The following is a 20,455-nucleotide window of genomic DNA, read 5'->3' on the forward strand; positions in this document are numbered from 1 at the left end:
TTACAAGTTGCTGACTCTGGTGCCACAGACCCTGTGCACACTTCATGATGCCTGAAGCTGCTTGCAGATGTGGCATGAAAAACATGCTGGAATTCTGAAATTCCTTTGAGCTTTTCATTGCAAGACTTCTTAAATGCAGTAATAGTGTTGCATTTTCTAGGTACCCCTCACTCCAGCACTTTCAGCCATCCTTGATTCACTGAAGCTGTACCACTGCTACAGTCATTTTCAAGTGGACATGATCTAAATCATGCCACTCATATCAATCAGTCACGATGCAAACTCTTGTAAAGGGGTATGAATCGAGATTAATTAGTATTGAAAGCACCCATGTCAATGGGGAAAACTGCCTGCTGCAACATGGAACTTTGAGCGACCATGTGTGCTGGAAGGTAAGTGAAAAGAGTGATCAAGAAACCATTGCGTGAATTAAGGTGTCCTGCTTATGCCTTTTTTCCTTGCTAAGTTAAGAATAGGCCAAGCACAAGCTTGCCTGTATGTTTGTTCAGTCACGGCAACGCGAGCAGACCGTATGCTCATGAGCCTCTGGCTCTTAATGTTAACATTAAAGACATCCATTTCCTAGTGCTGTGAATTATAATGTGAAACAATATGAGGCAGGCCTTTAGCTTCTCTGCTCATTGTTTGTTTGGCAAAACTGACTTAGAAAATGTGATTACTCCTACCACATCTTTGGTAGCTGGCATTATGTTTTTGCCAAGATTACCTGCCATGTGTCCCTTACTCTGAAGTTTTTGGGCAAGATATATTATTACTGGCCAGAAATCTGGCCTCTGACACAAACTTCGTTTTTTAGCAATTTAGCAGTTGTCACTACAGGATGCAGCCTACGCAGATCATTCCAGGCTTGTGCAGTAAAGGCTTGTCCATCAAGGCAGATGAATGATGTGTTAAAAGTAGCAGCATCCGAGTTGCTTTACAGCTAAGTTATTGACTGTTTCATCCGTGAGACCACTGGTTGTAGGCGAACTTATTGGGCAAATTTGGTAAGTACAAGAAATATTGTGTACGTATGAATGATAATGTGGCTTTTAATCACAATCGAGGATGTCCAGTTAGAGGCGTGAATTTTGATAGCTTAAAGTTGTACCTTTTGCAGCCAATGACATGAACAGCACAAATGTTTTGCAGAGTGAAACGGATGCTGTGGCCAAGAGTTCCAGCAGGTAACACTTATGCCATGGCCTATGGGAAGGACCGCAAGCTCTGTCTGTAGTTTCGGCTGGTACGTTAGAAAGGCACGTGACGTAGCTTGCATCTTAACAAAGAAAAAAAAAACACGAAAAAGACCTAGACGAACTAGAGAGAAACGGCAAACAGGTGTTTGTCGTTTCTCTCTCGCTCGTCTAAGTCGCTTTCGTGCAGTTTTAAGATAACCACACCAACTCTCAGTTTTGTTGAGTAGCTTGCACTGCTAGTAAGCACTTAGTAGCAAGAGAGTTCTTTGTCTCCATCCCAAATCCAGTCTGCCGTTGGTGATGGTATGTCTCGAAATGAAGTGACAAAAATAGTCGACTTACCGCTTCGCGAGTTAACGTTTTTCTAGTGGCATGAATGCTTCGTGTAGTGGAGCGGATGAAAATAAGTTATCAATATACTGTCTGAATATAGAAATGATTCGTTGCATACCCAGTTAAGTTTTAGCCATCCGCTGCTATCGTTCAGCCACAGTCGCATGAGCTATCCAAGGTGTTACTAGGATGTGACAAATAATAGCCTCTCAACATTATATAAAGTTGTTGACGTGAGAGTAGTCCACGTTAATCCGTGCAGCAAGCGAGGTCAAGGGTGTGAACAAGATGGAAGCCTTATATTGTGATTACGTGACCTGCTTTCGGTCAAGTAAAGCGGCAATATAGCTGTCATATCTTTAATTTTGTAGCAAATTATCCGCCGTACTCTACAAAAGTGCGCAATAGTTATGAAAGTTGCTTCTACACATGCTTGAAAGACCCGCGCCATACCGCACGGCTGTTGCACATGGTTGCCCGCTTGGTACGTCGTCTCCAACTGATGTCAACAAAAAAAGGACGTCACCTATACCCAAACTACGACGAAAAGCAAGTGCACCTCTCGAACATTGTATTACGGAGAGTATGAAAGCATTGTAAAGCATTACTTGCACTTGTCAAACTTTATTAAGTTTGTCTTTCTGACAGCTTTTCTTTTTAGTGTGCATGCGTGTTATGGCGCGCGTTGGCTTGAAACGCGGCGATTTGCCTAGCAGACGGCAAGCTGAAAGAGTTTGTGAAAGTATTTTGTGAGTGAGCGTGTGGTTTCTGAAAGCTTGCTGTAGTGCACAGAGATGCTGCAAAATTGAAGCTCAAGGTATTCTTGCGAGAGGTAAGCTGACAACGACGTATTCTTTCAAACGCGAGCCTTGACAAACTAAAACTTTGGCGCAGACATGGCCGTGTTTGATGCTGGTGGTAGTGCGACGCAGTGTTTTCGTTTTCGAGTAAGAAAGTAAGTTGAAAGAAAGTCCGCGATAGCACGAAGTATGTGCCGTTAGTGTGTAGTGCATTATTGGTACGCAAGGCTTTCTCCTGACATTGACAGCGTTTAGTTGTCTTACCGTAAAGCCAGTTGCGAGCGTCCGGAAAGATACGTCGCTTCGCGTTTCTTTACTTTTGATGTTAAATGACAGATGTTTGCAGTTGCTTAACGTTTTGCGTGAATGATCGTAAAATATGAATAGACTGGCATTGTGGTTGCTGAATCCAATGACTACGTGAGCCAGAGACCGACATATGCAGCGAAGCACCGCGCGTGGTGGTAGCATATAGTCCAGCTGGTTGCGAAATATATATATGAATTTATTGCAGTGCTTGGATTGATAGCGGCTCGGACGGACACAAAATAATCTTGCTCTAAAGAGAGTATTGTCTGACTCGGTGGCAGCAAATGTAGTTTATTGCTATGTCATTGTGTACATGCCATATGTCGCAATTGCAATTCATCTGCTCGTCGACTGGCGTGCCCGTACACGAGATCCGTAGGTTACGACGCAGTCCGTGCTCATCAGGCGAGAACGCAAGAAAAATGCTGGTTTTCGGCACATTCTCGCATGAACATACGAAATGGCACTACGTTGTTACCGAAAGGCGCTTGCAGCTGATTTCGCGTGTTGCAAAATGCAATGTACTCAACGTGAAAGATATCAGTGAGGTCACATGCATGAGTCGACCTTGTTTAATGAACTATTTCGTGCCGGTGTTTGCCTGCTTCGCAGCAGCAAAAAGAAGAAGAAAAAAAAACTGCTGCAACAAAATAAATAGGATTCATCATATAATGATTTATGTTTGTTCTGGATCTTCCCCGAGTTATGGCGGCAATCTCTGAGGCCATGCGAACTTACGTGCGCTGTCCCATCATGGATCCTGCTTCTGCTCTCCGCGTTGCTTGCTCACATGTTTTCGGTGCATGGAAACGCCAGTCAGCCGCGAAAATACATTTGAAACGCGACCCCCTGCTGCTGTTGTGGGGAATGCTGTGTAGGGTTCGTTTGCCTGCTAACAGGTGACGCGCTATATGTTGACTTCGATAGGCAGGCCGCGCAGCAGCAAGAATTTCTTGCTCTGCCTTCGTCAACACCGACAAGCTGAGGTTGGCCCTGTTTTCAAGTTTCAATGTAGAGCACTGCACGGGTCTTGGCTGGCCCGAAAGCCCTGGCCGGGTAGAGCGATTTTTGGCCGGCCTGGGGCTGTGTATTCAACCTTAATTGAACCCGCGGGCCCGGGCCATGCCCGGGCCCGTTCACTGGTGAACGTAGATCGGGCATTTGAATGCACGCGGGTGTTCTGCACCATGACCAAGGCATTATCTGCAAAGCGCAAGTGACAAGTTGCAAAAACTAAGGCTTACTTATTTTAGCAAACTAAATAAGAGGTTTTTTTGTCTAGTTGTCTGAAAAAACAATCCTATTTGTCAAATTGTTTTGAAGTGTTTTAATGAGTTTAGTTGCTACAAAAGCAAGCTTTGTTCTCACGAAAGAAATACTACGAAACGCTCTTGATACGGTCTGACTGTTATCGCGTTTCGCTATAGCACGCTTCGACCTACAGTGTACTAGACTGCGACCCGCCGTGGATGCTTAGTGGCTATGGTGTTGGGCTGCTTAGCACGAGGTCGTGGGATCGAATCCCGGCCGCGTATTTGCAATTGTTAGTCGGTACAGCGGGGCGTGGCACTCGTGGAGACGACGGATGTTTGCGCGCATGCGCGAGTAGGAGCGGGTGCGAGAGAGGAAATGTGGGGACTTTTGCACCTTGAATATACGACTCTGCCTATTGGCGGCGAGGAGTTACGGAGTCGCCATCTATCGGAAGCGCCTCGCTGGCGTAGTATGAGGGATCACGTGGCGCGCTCCTCTTAGGTTTTGCTGTCAGCGCTCACTGAAAACATCACGCGCGAGCTCTCCCGGACATTTCTGTAAGTACTTTCGAAACGAGAGAAGTTTCTTACTGTCTAAATAATAATCTTGGGCAAACTGAAAGCACACAATCGTTTACAGACGCTACCTCTTTACCGAATACGTAGTACATTGAACGCCACTGCGCGCGGTCGCAGCCATGGAGTCTCCCGAACCGGCTTCTTGCGTGAAAGGTAGATAAACTCTGAGAGCAAACTATGTGAAATATGTTCTTATAGCGTTTGTATAACTAAATGGAGCGTAATAGAACGAAGACTCAATGCAGCGATCGCGCCGATTCGCAGCGACCGACTGCGCGTCTGCATGCTTGTCCGCGCACTGTTTCGCTTTCTCCGCGCGCGCGTTTTCGCACCGTGCCAGTCGCAGAATATGAGCATTTGACAATATACAAGCAACCATTGTTGCGTGGGCGCTATCAGAGCTGTTCAAAAATAATTTCATCGTAGAGACTTCGACGCCTGTGATGTACCGTCGCGACGATTCAATCTTTCTTTTTTTCTAAATTCTTTGACCTTTCAGTACTATTTCTCGAGTTCCGTCGCACTGTATGTTTATCGGTGTCCTCAGCGTGCAATTTCCCGCTGCTCCTTATTTTGTAATCCAGTGCATTAATTCATAACACAAACATGAACATATGCCATGCTTTTTTAAAATGTGCTTCTTACCGCTGCCTTTCCACTCCACTGAACTTGCCAGTATCTACAGCATCGACAAGTTCATAGACCAAACCGTCATGATATTAGTCGGGCATGCGGACTCGGACGAGCGTCTCAGCGCGCGTTTTCAGAACATCGCAGACCGGGTGCCGTAGCAGAAATCTTCCTCGCGTCTGTGCTTGCTGCATACCCGAGTTGTAGCCGATGACTGTTTTCCGGTTTTACGTTTCGCGAGCCAAGCTTCACGCAGCTTCTTGTCCTGCGGCTACGTGTGAATAAGGCTGACACCGGCCTCCGTTATGTGCGTCCGGCCCTGCAGCACCGAGCAGTAGCCTACCATGTTGCGCGCCTTCAAAGGCAGCCACTACCTATTGTAGTGCTTTCAAGCGTTGTAAATGAGACATTCGAAGCGGGAAAATTTCGCCACTAAATGAGGACCGCAGCGTACGAGGGAATTTAAACTCGTTTTCAGCTCGCTTCGGCGCGCCCGAAGCAGCCGACGCGGCCGCTATGTCCACGTGATCCCTCCTAGCACGTCACGCCGATGGTGGCGCCAGCTTTTCCAGTGGTGGAGCTCGAGGCCAATATACACCAGAACACCGTGAATTCAAAGGGCGCCGCCATATTGATGAGCGCCGGTCGCGCCATCTATCCCAAGCGCCGCGAAGTAGCAGGCCTGGGCTGCCACGCCGGGAGATACGACCCGGCGCGAAAGCGAAACTTGGGCTTTTTAGCTGGGCGGAAGGCGTGTTTCACGTTTTTTTTTAACCTGTCATTTTCGCTGTCTGGATTCAATCAAACTTCAAGACCTCCTGCAAGTCCACAATGGACACACTGAGTGCTGTGCAGACTGCAGAAGCGAATACATCGGGTAGGTACGCTATTACGTTTGTACAAACCGCGCGCTATATGCTAGAACACCTGTGAGCTTTTTGGCACGTAACCTGTGAAGGAATTTACAGCACTGTGTTGGTGCCATATATTATTAAAGCACGCAGAACACTGTCATCTGCACTTTCAGTTTGGTCTTGTTTTTAACCCAGGTGAAAATATTCAACTGGAATCCAACTGGTTCCAACTGGTATTAACTGGGAACAACTGGTTCCAGTAGGAAACCAACCGGTCCCAGTTACAGGTCAACTGGTCCCAGTTAGAAACCAACTGGGATGAAACTGGTTCCAGTTGGGATCCAACTGGAACCATCTCCAGTTGTACTGGGAGCAAATGGTCCCAGTTGGTATGCAACTGGAACGCAACTGGAACCATTACCAGTTGTACTGGAAGCAAATGGTCCCAGTTGGGATCCAACTGGAACCTGAACCAGCTGTACTGGAAGCAACTGGTTCCATTTGGATTCCAACTGGAACTCTGACCAGTTGTATAGTAGCAACTGGTTAGTAGTTGGGATCTGTACTCGTACAACTGTTAACATAAAAAAGTTGAGTTAAGCGATATGCTGCAACGAGTGCGACATTAGAGATGGGTTTTATCCGACACAAGATTTATTTATATGGATAACTGAATCATGCAGGATCCTCTTGCGTAAATGTGGAGCACATTGCCTTGACACGTACGCGTGCTTTAGTTTCAACGCACTAAATTTGTGAATGTTGGCCCTAGTCTTTAGTTGTCTAATGAGGCATTGGTTCGTCTCATGACGTTACCGTTGCGTGCCTGACCGACATCGCGGTGTTATGGTAATGTTGCACCAACTTTGTGCCGCTGACGTCGTTGCCTAGCTAAGCGCTAGTGAGCTGTATGGCATTTGGTGGAAACAACTGGTGTTTGCAGCACGGCGATATTACTTCCCTACGACAAAAAAAGAGAGAAAAAGGAAAAGAAAATGCTGAGCAGTGCATAGAGCTACACAACGCACGCTTACTACGCGTCCATGGCTAGTCTAGTACAGTCTTCCACACGGTGAAAGAATATTATGATGCTTACACCGACAGTGCTCTACCATGACTAGCCACTGTACCATGACCACAACAACCGCCATTTTGAAAAAAAAAGAAACATTAGTTGCGTATCTTCTCATGATCGGCTGAAACCTCTATGGCTCAAACAATAATAATAATATAGCAATAAATTTAAATTATGTCAAATAAAAGTGAAATAAAATTCTTACCTCACATAGATAGCGTAATATTTATTAATAGCGAGAAACTTCATCACAAATACGAAACTGTGTAAACGTGCGGCGTAGTTCGGCAGCCATATTAACAGCAAGCTATTCGAGCGAGACATGGAGCGAGGCGTGCGCAGCTGAAAAGATTTTTCTAGAGGAACCTGTGGTGTCATTGCCTGTGTAACCTCATTTAAGTAGTATTAGTGTTGGACATTTTCACCTTTGGAAGACGGCATGATTACAGGCCAACGGATGACACCTGTTTTAACACCGACTACGCGGCTTTGTGGACCCATCGTGTTTGGATTGACGTGCGCACTTTTCCCTGCTCTTGATTCTGCCATTTGGAGGTAATTATATATTGAACTTATTTATGTTTCGAGTGCAAGTGGTTCTTTATCACAAAGGTGTCAATACTGCAGCACATTGTCGTTGACTCGAGTGTTCTACTACGTGACGTTTGTACACATCAATGCTTGCGAGCTTGGTGCTTGTTTTTGAGCCCCATTATCTGCGAGTCAGACGCGTCGGTTTTTTTTTTTCACGTAACTTGCCGAAGGTTCCGGCGTAAACGATGGTGCCCGCATTACTTCCAGAAAGTACTACACAGTTCGTGTCGCGCATACAATCTGATTACTCTAGGTTCAGCGATAACATATATACACAACAAATAGTCAACGATAGCATTCGAGTAAGCTACAGCCATGCAGGTGCGTCTTGTGCAGAGCGATAAACTTAAGTGGCCAGTGGGTGAGTGCAGTTACCGAGAAAAGTTCACGTGTCAATACGAACCAGTGTCGTGCAAGACTTGTGCTTTGAATAGCACACAGAAGTATCTGTAGCTCTGCCTATAACTTGTAGCAGAAGTGCATACACTACTGATACACATGTCTGTATGATGTATAAGTAGAATTGCTTGTACGAAGTGGTTGCCTTTTTACTGAATGCATATAAATATTTCTTTCAGATGGTGATGTGCAAGAGTTACGAAATGTGTAAACGTGTGCAAGGTCATCAAGGGAGCATTCAAGATGTTTCATCGCTAAACACAAGCTCAAGTGTCCCAATAAATGTCCAATTTCAACACCAAGCTGCTTCGGCTGCATAAAGTTCACTGAATCGGCTGGTTCTTTGCGACACGCGATGGCAACCACAAAAAGCATACAAGCTATGGCCAGCTTGAATCCCACTTGTGTGTAAACGTTTACCAGTGGTTCCTGCTGGCCATGGCTCACTACCTCTATTGCACAATCGATGCCAGTTGCAATAGGAACTGGAACCTGTTCCGATGTGGACCAACTGGGACCAGTTGCAAAGGGGCCAACTGGGACCAGTTGCAATGGGAATCAACTGGGACCAGTTGCAATGGGGACCAACTGGGACCAGTTGCAATGGGGACCAACTGGGACCAGTTGCAATGGGGATCAACTGGGACCAGTTGCAATGGGGATCAACTGGGACCAGTTGCAATGGGGACCAACTGGGAATTGTTCCATAAACCAGTTGAACTGGAACCAGTTGCATTCCCAGTTGGAAATTTTCACCTGGGAATGGTCTCTACTGGGTTGGCCGCGCTTGGCAACCAACTGGCGAGGTCGTTTGACTGCCTGGTTAGCACACGCCTGCCCTTCACCACCTGCACACTGAAAACAAAATAGATGTTATAGTAAGAAGGGCTGTAGTTCTTTCCCATGCCATCACTTTTGCGAAGATATAAAGTCCTTTCAAAATGAAACAGAAAATACACCAGGCCAATTGTATCGTGCAACCACTTAAGAGTACAACATTCAGAACAAAAGCCTACAGCACTCGAACAAGCAGCATATGATGCTAAACCTGCACTCATTGGAAAATGAGGTACTACAGTAGTTATAATGTTCAACTACATGTGCAGTCAAAGCCCGTATAACAGGGCGAGCGTGACAGATGCAGGTGTTGTACAGTTGCACAAACCATGACAGGGCACGTAAAATTACCATCCCTACTTAAAGCTGCATCATCAGGACCCCTTTGGTACAAGACAACAACCGCACCTGCATTCTAAGAAATTAGCCCCACCAACTGCAGCTACCTGGTACCAGACCTGTTTCGCTTGTGCGAGGCCATCGGATTGTTGGCGCTCCCTTAGAAAAGAAAACAGTAAAAAAAACTAGTGAGAACGATCAAAATTTTGTTACAAAATACAAGAATAATTAAGCACCTTATTTTCCTCCCCATATGAACGGAAATATTTTGCGCTTTGCCCCTCATAACAGCCCGCACGCAGTTTAGAGCTCAGGAGGCTCAAATGAATTCGTTACGAATGACACCTGCAACACCAGCTCGTAAAGGTAGGTGCGCTGCAAGAACACCTTCGGCGACGAGTAGTCGTCGTTTACGTTTTTGTGGACGCATGCTACGTGACGAGCAGACTTCGGTTCACTTTCATTAGCAATAACGCTCACCAGCAAGGCCTACAACTTGTCGTTCACGCTTAATGGTCATTCCGTGCACCAGCTGCAAGTATCGCTAACCGCAAACTCAACTGTTCCGCTTAGCCGTCGGGAGCTCTGCCTGAATGAAAACACGAAAAGGCTTGCCTTTTTGTTATAGCCAAGGCGAAGCACCGGCGCGGGATTCTTCTCTGTAGGCTTGATGCCCAGAAAGTGCTCGGAGCAAACCTGCGTATCACGTTTGTAGGGCGCAAAGTTGAACGTGGCACCAAAATATACACAGATCGAATACTCACTCGTGCATTTTCACTGGGTTGGTAGTTCTTCCTATTCAAGCTATCCACCGGTGGCGCAGCTTGGCATTCTTCGTTGCGGATGGAAATCGGCGCAGGCTGAAAACACCGCACCGGCACGATTCCCTACGTGTGTTGTGCTCTTCGCAAACAGCGCTAAGCAACCTAGCTGCTCCTTTTCCGCTGGTTGTTTTGGCATCCAAACACGACGCAATGATGCCCAGATGACTTCTTCTACTTTGTATCCGTGCGAACGGGCACATTTCCGCACTTTGGAGCCCTAGAGCTGGCGCTTGCCATGTCTACTCGCCGCCGGCGAACACACTTTGGCAGCCCAGTACAAAATAGCGCCGGTCGACCGGGCAATCCGGGTGCGAGAGTATGCGTTCGGTTAGTCTGGGTGCGAGACTAGCGTGTTCTGGTCTATAGGCACTACGGAGGAGTTTCTTAGCGCGTGTTGTATGCGCTTGTCCCTAGGCGTGCCGGCAGAAGTCGCGGGGCGTGGTATTGTTGAACTTAGCATCGCAAGTTGGCGGCTGGACGTATTTATACTTATTCAGTCGTGTTTTTTTACTAATGAAAACAGCGTGTCATTATTTCGCATTATTGGAGGCGCCTCCAGGACGCCAAAGCGGCAACGGGGAGATCAAAGCTAGAACCCGGACTAATCCGTGGGTTGGGGCTAGCAGAGACCTGCGCGTGCCAGGGGCGTATATTGTACGTCTTGTACGTACATTGTACGTATTGTACCGTCTGCCCGCTATCGCAGACAGCAAATTTTTTATGCGAACACACCCCGGCACGCTTCAGCCTCCGCGGCCCCAACCCACGGGCCGCCCCGCTTCCAGCTTTGATCCCCCCGCTACCGCTTGGGTGCCCTGGAGATCCTGCGCCGCCTGCATTAATATAACCTCAGGTGCTCTCCTGAGGCCTCCGTTTGCCGGTTACATGTGCCCTCCTGGAGCAGTGCTTCTAAATAATGCAATCTATCGTCGCGACTAAAAAAGCGACCCGCGACTTATACCAGTCAGAGCCTTGCCCCTTCAGACACAGCGATCACCAAATGGAGCGTCCGTGCGCACTGCCTCACCGCGCGGGCAGCCAGCGGTGGAGCGTAAACAAACGCGACCGCACTACGCAACGCCGGCATGCCTAGGGGACAAATGCGTACAACACGCGTTAAGAAACCTCCTCCGTTGTGCCTAGGCAGACTCACATATTCAAGGAGCAAAGGCCCCCAGATTTTCTCTCTCGCACCCGCTCTTACTCGCGCCTGCGCAGAAACGTCGAGCGCTGTGAAAAGTGCCACCTCCCGCTGTACCTACTAGCAATTGTAGAAACGCATCCCAGCCACTGCGGTTCATTTCAATGGGGGCGAAATGCGAAAACAACTGTGTACTTAGATTTAGGTGCACGTTGAAGAACCCCAGGTGAGCCAAGTTTCCGGAGTCACCCCCCCCCCCCCCTTACGGTGTGCCTCATAATGAGATCCTGGTTTTGGCACGTAAAACCCTAAATTTAAGTTTATTTAATAGCACGATTTGCTCGGTATCGATACGATTATATTTTTGCAATCGTCGATTTACCGATTTTGTATCCACTGACAATTGCTTTATGGTGACCACTGTGTACGCACTCAGATGGTTTCCACTTTAACTACATTACAGGCAAATATTATGTGAAGCTAACGGACTAGATTAGTGCTCGAGAACGTCTAAGGCGTCATTACTATCGTGAACACATCTTTAGAGCTCAATAAATTGAGGTAAATGCAGGACACGATTTGACACACCACCGGAACATGGCGTAGGAATCAACTGCTGATTACAATTCTGTCATTACTACCCGACTCATAATAAAGAGGTAATCTCACCTCATTATAAGACGGAAGAAAAGGCTATTTAGATACTTCTATTGGATGCTTAGAAAAAAGAGCTCGTTGACAATACCATTGACAACTACTCGCGCGGTCGAACGGTTTCGTTTTCACTCGACTAAGCGCCGCCCGCGCTTTCCTCGTGTCAGTAGTTTCGTTATCGCATAGTACTGGGCTGTTTTTATTTATTTATTTATTTATTTATTTATTTAGTCATAGTGTTGGCCTGGAGGCCGTTACAGGGGTGGGGTACAGCACAGAAAATGAAAAATAACATAATGTACATTATACACGATGCACGCCAATTATACATAAAACACTGTCTTTTTGAGCATACATTCATAAAAAACCGGAAAACTAGTAACAGCACAAATACAATAGCAATATGCAGAGACAATAAACACAATCTGTGTTAATCTAACGTAATGTACATGATTTTGTTTAGGGCATGATTTGCCTCAGATTGTTTTCAAATTGTGCTACGGTATCACTTTGAATAATGGTTATTGGTAGTCTGTTCCATTCACTTATTGTTCTGGGGAAGAAAGAATTGGCGTATGCATTAATGTGTGGTTGAGATATCCGGAAATTATGTTCCTGTGTACCTCTTGAGGTTCTGCCTTGCCTTGGTGCTAAGTAGGGAGTTGTATTTATGTCGAAATGCCCTTTCCAAAGCAAAAAAAAAAGAAACTTAAGTCTGGCTACATGGCGCCGTTCGGCTAAGGAGGGTAACTTCAGTAATTACAACATTTCTGTAACAGAATCAGTTTGCGAGTAACGAGACAGAATCAATCGAGCAGCTCTTCGTTGCACTCTTTCAATCATGTTTATCAATCCTGTTTCATAAGGGTCCCATACAACACTGGCGTATTCCAGTGTCGGTCTTACCAGATGTAGCTAGGCAGTCAACTTAGCGTCTTTCGAAGCAAGCTTGAGCTTCCTACGCAAGAACCAGAGTTTCATTTCTGCTGTCGAACAAATGTATTTACCGTGCTCCTTCCAACTCGGATTCTTGGAAATAGTTACGCCTAAATATTTAAGGCTATCAACTGCGGCAAGTGTAAAAGAAGCCAGGGTGTAGTTAAAGTGAACATGTTTTGTCTTGTTTGTGAGACGACATACAAAAGTTTTATTTTTGTCGATGCACACACCAAACGAATTTTTGCCATCGGCGTCGCCGTCGCCGTGATGTTACGTAAAGTCGAAAGGCGATAACACCGTCGCCGCGCGTCGTATATTGCTATATGTACGGGTGAAAGCACGCGACGGAAGCCGACGACCACGGCTCAATCTGTCGCGCGTGAACGAAGAAGGCGGAGAGTGTAAACGCGCCGTTTTTCGTCGCGCGAAAGGCCGTTGAGGGTTGGGAGGAGGGGGGTAGGGGCGTGGTGCTCCGGCAGCAACCGGGCATTTCGCGACAGGGCGTAAGGGCTACTGACGATCGCTGCTCAATCTCGCGCGCCGTTAGAGAGCTTTAGACTAGGGGACGCAAGAGGCTTGCCTACGCGAGGACTAGGGGCCACGGTACTGCGCATGCGCAGGCCCCTACGTCTGGGTGGGCGCATGCGCAGTACCGTCGCCCCTAGTTAATGCGTACGCAAGCCGCTTGCGTCTCCTAATCTAAAAAATGGCTGTGGCTTAGCTAAGGTTAAGCCCAGGATGCGAAGCATACTAGCCTTTATTTTAACGCGACAGCGTTAAGGAGCTCGTGTCGCAGAAAAGCCGGTGTTGTCGGCGTCGGCTCAAGCCTGTTTCACATGATGCGATTTTCGTCGCACCGGAAGTGCGATTTCCGTCGTTTGCGATGAAAATCGCAGTCGCAGTGCCGACCCCCCGATTTTCGGCTGCGACCAACCGGTTGGTCGCACAGTCGCACCGTCGCACCGATCGCTGCAATTTTCCGTCGAAATTGCGCGGAGAGCTGTCAACGGAGCTATTTCGCCGGTTTGTTTTGATGGCGTCTCGCACGAGCAGTGCAATCGCGGAGACGTGGATCGTCGAATTAGGTACGTGCGCGAATTAAGGGAGAATAAAAAACTTGTACAGATTGCATTCTCCTATTGCTATGCGTTTGTTGACACGCTACACAGCAAATGAAGTGCATTTTCACCTTTGCTTCGTGCGCCTTTGCGAGTTGTCAGTCCTAGGAGGTGTTCGATCCCCAGCAGACGACGAGGTCGTCACAATTTTCTTTTGTTGAGTAGCATGCAAAAATCGCGCTTACGGAGCAGCTTGAATTATTTCAACCTCGGCAAGGGCAAATGACAAGACAGCAAAGTACCCGAAGTTTCTACGTTGCGCTGAACGCGGTACCGTTCAGTTGCATTTTCTTGTCGGTTTTCAAGCATGAATTTCCCGATTCATCTTGAAAGCTTATCTTGCCTCTTATTAAATTTGACAGAGCAAAAGTGTAGGCTATCGTAATGAATTTGCTACGGTAGTATTAAATCCGTGGCTTGAATAAAATATTACATGCACGCTAAGTTGCACCTCTTCTCTGGAGATTTTTTTTTCTTGCACAGAAACCAATAAACATAGGCTATGTTGCGGACTTTGTATCCTTACTGCATCTGTATGAACACTTGCTCTGCAAGGTAATCAACTGTACAGCTAGCAGATTAATTAAATTGCTTGCTATAGAGGCAAAGTGACAACGTACCCTCCAGCACAATTATGTAGAACTCGTGCAACAATGCGAAAAGCAGGCAAACGGCCTGTTCTTGTGGGGATAAAACGGTATAAAACGACACGCTGAAGAAAAGTAAATCAAAACTGTGCAGTGAAGTCAGCCAGTACAAGCAGTTCTTGCACATTCACAGCGGATCAAGTGTGCAGAAACATGCCTTCCATGTTTCTAGTAAGTTTCTAATAAGTTTGTGATCACATATATTAGTGTGTAAATCCATATAACGATATCCGCTGCGATTATTATTTTTATAAGTAATGAAATACCATGCTACTTGCAAGAACATATATCACCCAAGGATTTCAGAACAAATTTCTGCGTTTCAACTATACACAATATGTGGCTTATTCAATAAAAGACCATAAACTGGGCTTTTTTGCCATGACAAATTTATTCCAAACTTTACTTACATACAGGCAAGAAAAAAAATTATAGACAGAAATATTGTTCTTCAATTTGTTCACCTGCCACTGTGGCTATAGCATTCTGCTGCCAACACAAGGCGAGGGGTTGATTTGCCAGCCATGGAAGTCGCATTTCGATGGGAGTTGTAGGTGAGAAAAAAAGCTCTTGCACTTAGATTTAGTTCATCACCTTTTATTGAACCCTTACACTTCAAAATACTATTGCATAGGGGGGCATGCTTATGCAAAATCTAACACCAATAGAAAGCAAAGGGCAGAATTGTAAACCAACCATCTTTCGTGATAATTCGAGTGTGTAAATATTCATTGCATCGATATGTATTGTTCAACAGCACTGCACAAATAAGCATGAGCAGGTGTAGCAAGTACTCTGTCAGGAAGCTGGTTCTACAGATGTATAAAAGGCATGAATGCTCATACTACGTCGCACACATAGCACAAAGAAAACCTTTTTCGAGAGTTGTCCCTTCTGGCAGATATGAGTGGGACATAAGCAGCAGAAACTTTATTGCAGGACATTGTGTAATACTGCTTATGAAAGAGTGAAGAGAGTGAAAAGGCTTTTAACAACAGTACCTCATGCTGCTCTAATAAGAGGAACGATAAGCAAAAACATTTCTGGTAGAGCACTTAAACAGCAACTTTCTGAAAGACAGAAAATTTCAGGTGAGAGTTGGAGGTACATTTGGCGCACACACACCAACAACACGGGCATACTACAAGAAACACTACAGCCTATGGTGTATTACAGTCCATGGGAAAGCTATCTTATACAGAAATCAAGAATGATGCAACAAGCCCTCGACAACACTGCAGACTTTCTTGGCCAGTCTGGCCTCTCGCTTTCTGATAAGTCAGCTCATATGGACGTCGGAAAAAAAAGAAAGACTAGAATCAAGAACTACCCAAGATTGCACATTGTGATCCACATAGCTGGACAAATATGCCCGCAAGTCAACATCCACAAATCCTCAGCTAGTGTAAGCCCGTGACGGCAGAGCCAGCACGTGGGTGAAACAATTATGCAATGCCTGGACGCAACTTCCACACCTGGTGAACAGAATAATCTCGAAATAATGGGGGTGGACTAGTGCATACTATAGAAAATCGCAGATGCTGTGCTTGTGTCCAAGGTATGGCACGGTATGAATTACCAGCAGCACACAAAAAAGACAACTCATCGAATACAGGCATCGGGTAGTAATAACAGGTCTTTCCAACTGTACCATGCTTGATGACCTCTATGAAAAAGAGCTGACGAACAAGCTCCTAGACGGAGTAGAGTTGCAGCCTGCAGCACAAATTCTTTGTCTCAAGAGCTCAGAACCTCGTCCCAAGATACTATGCCAGCTAGCATACGAGATGCAAAGATGACTACCCCTCCCTTCAGAAACACAACCTCGGGAGTACCTGAACTTGAAACACAACAGGCCCATACCGTGGAATATGGGGGCAAACAATTAGGGCAGGAGACTATATGCAACTGCCAAACACACAGAGGAGGTTGCTAATCATGAAAATGCAAGCAAACATAAGGCACATATAGTACACTCATCTGGCAATACCAGTGTAACAGTAGTATGACACTACATAAAACTAAACGCCATATAAGTGAGTACCATTCCAGGTCATCCTACACCTAGAAAAGCTGAACTGAAGGCAATCAAAGCAGCACTTGTAGTGCAGATTACACCCTGCATGGATTCACCAGAAACTGTCTGGGCCTGCACATCACACAAGATTGTCGGGAAAATCAGGAGATTGACACGCGACTTGCAAGCACATAGCCAGAAATTAAATTACAGAATACATAGCCATGCAGATATTTCAGGAAACAAGCGGGCTTATAAGCCTGACATAATAACTGAGAACTAGATGAGTTTGTGTATATTCATTATTAACTAAAGTGCTACAGATAGACAACAGACAAGAAAGAAGTACTCGGTGTGTTCACTTCGTTCCTGTCCATCGAATTTCTGTTGCAGTATAGTTAATGAATTCATAAGGCTGCACAGGAGAAGAATGATACCTCTGCCCAAGGGCCCGATCTCACATCCAAATCCACGCGTGTGCACACACACACACAAATGTTGCAAGAGTGGATAGCATGAAGCAGTATCAACAGGATGACACTAGATATGGATGAGGACGAACTTTCAACTGAGGTTCATTTGTAAAAATGTGGCGAGTTATATAAATTAGCACAAAAAAAAGGACGATGAGCAAAACGAGAACAAGGTGAAAGCAGGAGCCAACGTTTCGACAAGTGGACTTGTCTTCTTCAAGGTCCACGTGTGAAAACGTTGGCTCCTACTTTCACCTTGTTCTCATGTTGCTCATCGTCTTGAATTTCCATCTCCTGCCTTCCCCGAGTTTTCCCCAGAAAAAGAAAGACATCTTTGAAGGATAGATAAAAATTGGTGCTTGATACAGGCAAACATAAATAAAGATGCTACAGAAAGAAAATATAGAAAAATTCCAAGTGCAAGAAAAAAAAATCATTACAATTGCCAATCCTGCATGCCAGCACCTTTCAAGAAACTTTGTTGTTATTCCAATAGACGGACTGACAGCTTGTTTATGCAAGCACATACTTCCAGTTCCATGCCACTGGGAAAAAAATGAGTTTCCTGGAAGGTAGCCACATGCACACTTGATGATCACAATGTTTTTTTTTCCCTGGACTTGTATATCTATATGTATTTTCTCCCTTTCCTGCTTTTATGTTTGGTTTCATCAAGCACTAGTCTTTATCAGGTTTTATTGCTGTACTACTTTGTGGTAACCTTTATAGATCACTGCATTTTCACAATAAACCTTTTAATCAGAAGTTAGCATACCCTGTTCTTACTGCTTCACACTGTACATTCTTGCTACATTGGCCAAATAAAAGATTTTATAAGGTATCATGAGGGCCATTAAAGTGACTTGTTGCAGTCTAAAAAAAAAAAAAACGAATAGCCTGGCTGCAGATGGCACCAGAGAACACATAGGACAAACAAGAAAACCGAGATGATCTAACAACCAAAAGTTTAATGTACACACCGAGTAAATGCTCGCTGACAAGCAATAGACTGAACATGCACAAAAAGGAGAATCAAAAATTCATGTGTGTTTCCCGAGAGGAAATGCATCCATTTCTAACGGAGGCCGTGCTGACAGGATTAACCCAGCATTTTTAGATCTACAGCTTGCGTAATTTCTCTAGGCAGCTGATCTGCACAGAATGCTAGCTTCTTCCTCTACAATGCACGCTCAGATGTGGAGAGTGCATTGTAGAGGAAGAAGCTAGCATTCTGTGGAGATCGGCTGCCTAGAGAAATTATGGATGTTGTAGATGCAAACACACTGGGAGAATCTTGTGTCAGCATGGCCACTGTTACACTTTCAGAGATGGATGCGTTTCCTGTTGGAATCTGTATGGACACACATCAGATCTTGCTTCTGCTTTTTGTGTAAATTCGGTTTATTGCTTGTCGAACAGCATTTACTCGGCATGTTCAATAAACTTTCATATATTAATACACCTCATGATTGCCTTGGTTTCTAGCAGAAAGGTGTTCATTCTTTTTACAGTGAAGCTGTATATGCCTAGGCGAAACACTCATGGTCCGATCCCAAAAACCCTAGTGTAGGGGTATGAGCCATTGTTTAAGGGGGTGTGAGCCATTGCATTCGTCTTGCATGATGGACGGCGACATTTCTTTTTGGGTAGACAGAAATGCTTATGCATTTCAAACATACATTTATCTGCGTATTATTGCAGGGAAGGGACACAGAGGGGGACGGGGTTAAGACAAGATCATGATGTCATTATTATCTCACAGCAAAGGTGTGGTGGGCCATTGGCTAGACCGATAGTGACGTCGTTTCTCTCTAGCAGCAGAGCACGCGTGCAGCAGTCTCTCTCCGACTTCCCAATAGGTTCGAAAATGTGTCCCTGTATTTAATTAAATGAAATGTGCAGCCCCGGTGTGTCACTTCGTAACTGCAGTGCATAACTGAGTCATAAACATTATGATTAATGCATTAAAAAACACAAGTGTGTAACATAATTCAGAAAGACTTTGATGGACCCGCTGGAATACCACAATGAACCACTCATTGCACTTTCCATGATAGTGATCTTGCAAAGTGCAATGTGTGGCATTCCAAATAAACAATGTGATAAACCCAAGCCAAACATGTGCATAACCTCATTAAGAAACACAGACATAACCAATAATATAGAAAGACTTGAATAAACCATTGAAATTAACCCAGTGATAAACACCGGGGCTGCACATTTCAGCTTTGCTGGTTTACTGTCTGTACAGGGTGCACGGGCAGTAACTTTTTCTGTTATTGTTTGTTAAGTATTGTATAATGTTGTGCCAGTAAAACACGGACTAGTTGGTGCAATGTATTGGCACTGCTTTTTTTGATGTTTTTTTTATGTTGTGCCCTTCTTCCTTCTGTAGCTACTTTTCTATTCCCCCTCGCATAATACTCCAACCTTGCAGCCTGCGAGGTATATAAATAAATATGTATATAAGCACATGTCATTCATTTATCTGCATATACCTCGCATCATTTCTTGCTCAACAAACGTCACTGCATTGATGTCTCGCAGCGTGCATCTACATTAACTGCCATTTGCGTTTCGGTATGGTTTGTGAACAGTGTAATGCATAAAAATTACATTACATTAAGGTTGTGACCTATGCGGTGCATAAGCAAACCTTGCAAAAGATGACATGTTGGATTGTTGAAAATAAGACAAATTGTATATATCGCAGTTACTTTAACAGTATTTAATTGACCACTTGACAAAAACTTCACTTCGCATAGATTCCAACACGTACACTGAATCTGCAGTTTTCTTCTTTGCTTATTAATGCAGTCGTTACTGCATGGCCACATTGTAGATTTGAAAACAAAGTGAAATAAATTTGTTTGTTGCAATATAACAATATGTGTAGATCACTGCGATTGTAACACAAAAACTTGATACATACATGCACACTATAGGATGCAGATAAATGCTCAGGACAAACTCCAGAATGTTTGCATCCGGATACTTATGAAAGTGAACAGTTTCACTCCATGGCTGTCAATGAGAGGGAGAGAGAAAACTTAATTGTGTTCGTAGAACAAAAATGCATTGATAAGCTTAGACATATAGTCATTGCTTAACACTTTCGAAATGAATAATTATAGCTTGCTATCGACATTGAAGCAGCCTTTCGACAGCAAGAAAAGGAATAAGTTTCTCCAGCTCTGAACATTGAATTGCAGGAAATGCAAGCAGGCATAAAATTCTGCCAATACAATCTGTTTAGGAATACCAAATTGGAATAAACACTGAGGCTTGCATTTGTTCTTTCTCTGGCTGAGCAATCTAGTTTTAAATGACTCCCGTAAACACGTCGTAACAATGTTGATCTAATACAGGTTAAATGCATGACTAGCTTAAGAAATCCGGATGATTGCTATAAATTACAGTGAAGAAGCTATAATATCTAAT

The 20,455-nt window shown here is 44.9% G+C and overlaps 1 protein-coding gene and 1 long non-coding RNA gene across 3 annotated transcripts in view; both read left to right on the forward strand.

Moving 5' to 3' along the window:
* Positions 1 to 2,124: 2,124 nt before the first annotated feature.
* Positions 2,125 to 20,455, forward strand: part of LOC139049469 (serine/arginine repetitive matrix protein 1-like) — a 145,918-nt gene continuing 127,587 nt past the window's right edge. The window contains exon 1 of one of the 2 annotated variants that reach the window (XM_070524947.1): positions 2,125 to 2,364. The gene's annotated coding sequence lies outside the window, so the exon portion shown is untranslated. The remainder of the gene's footprint in view (positions 2,365 to 20,455) is intronic. The other variant, XM_070524946.1, reaches the window with a different exon arrangement.
* On the forward strand, positions 6,167 to 8,327 carry LOC135920493 (uncharacterized). The gene is made up of 2 exons (XR_010570268.2): positions 6,167 to 7,587; positions 8,205 to 8,327. It is a non-coding gene; the product is annotated as an uncharacterized lncRNA (long non-coding RNA).

Source organism: Dermacentor albipictus, chromosome 9 (assembly GCF_038994185.2).
Source record: "Dermacentor albipictus isolate Rhodes 1998 colony chromosome 9, USDA_Dalb.pri_finalv2, whole genome shotgun sequence".
NCBI lineage: Eukaryota > Metazoa > Arthropoda > Arachnida > Ixodida > Ixodidae > Dermacentor > Dermacentor albipictus.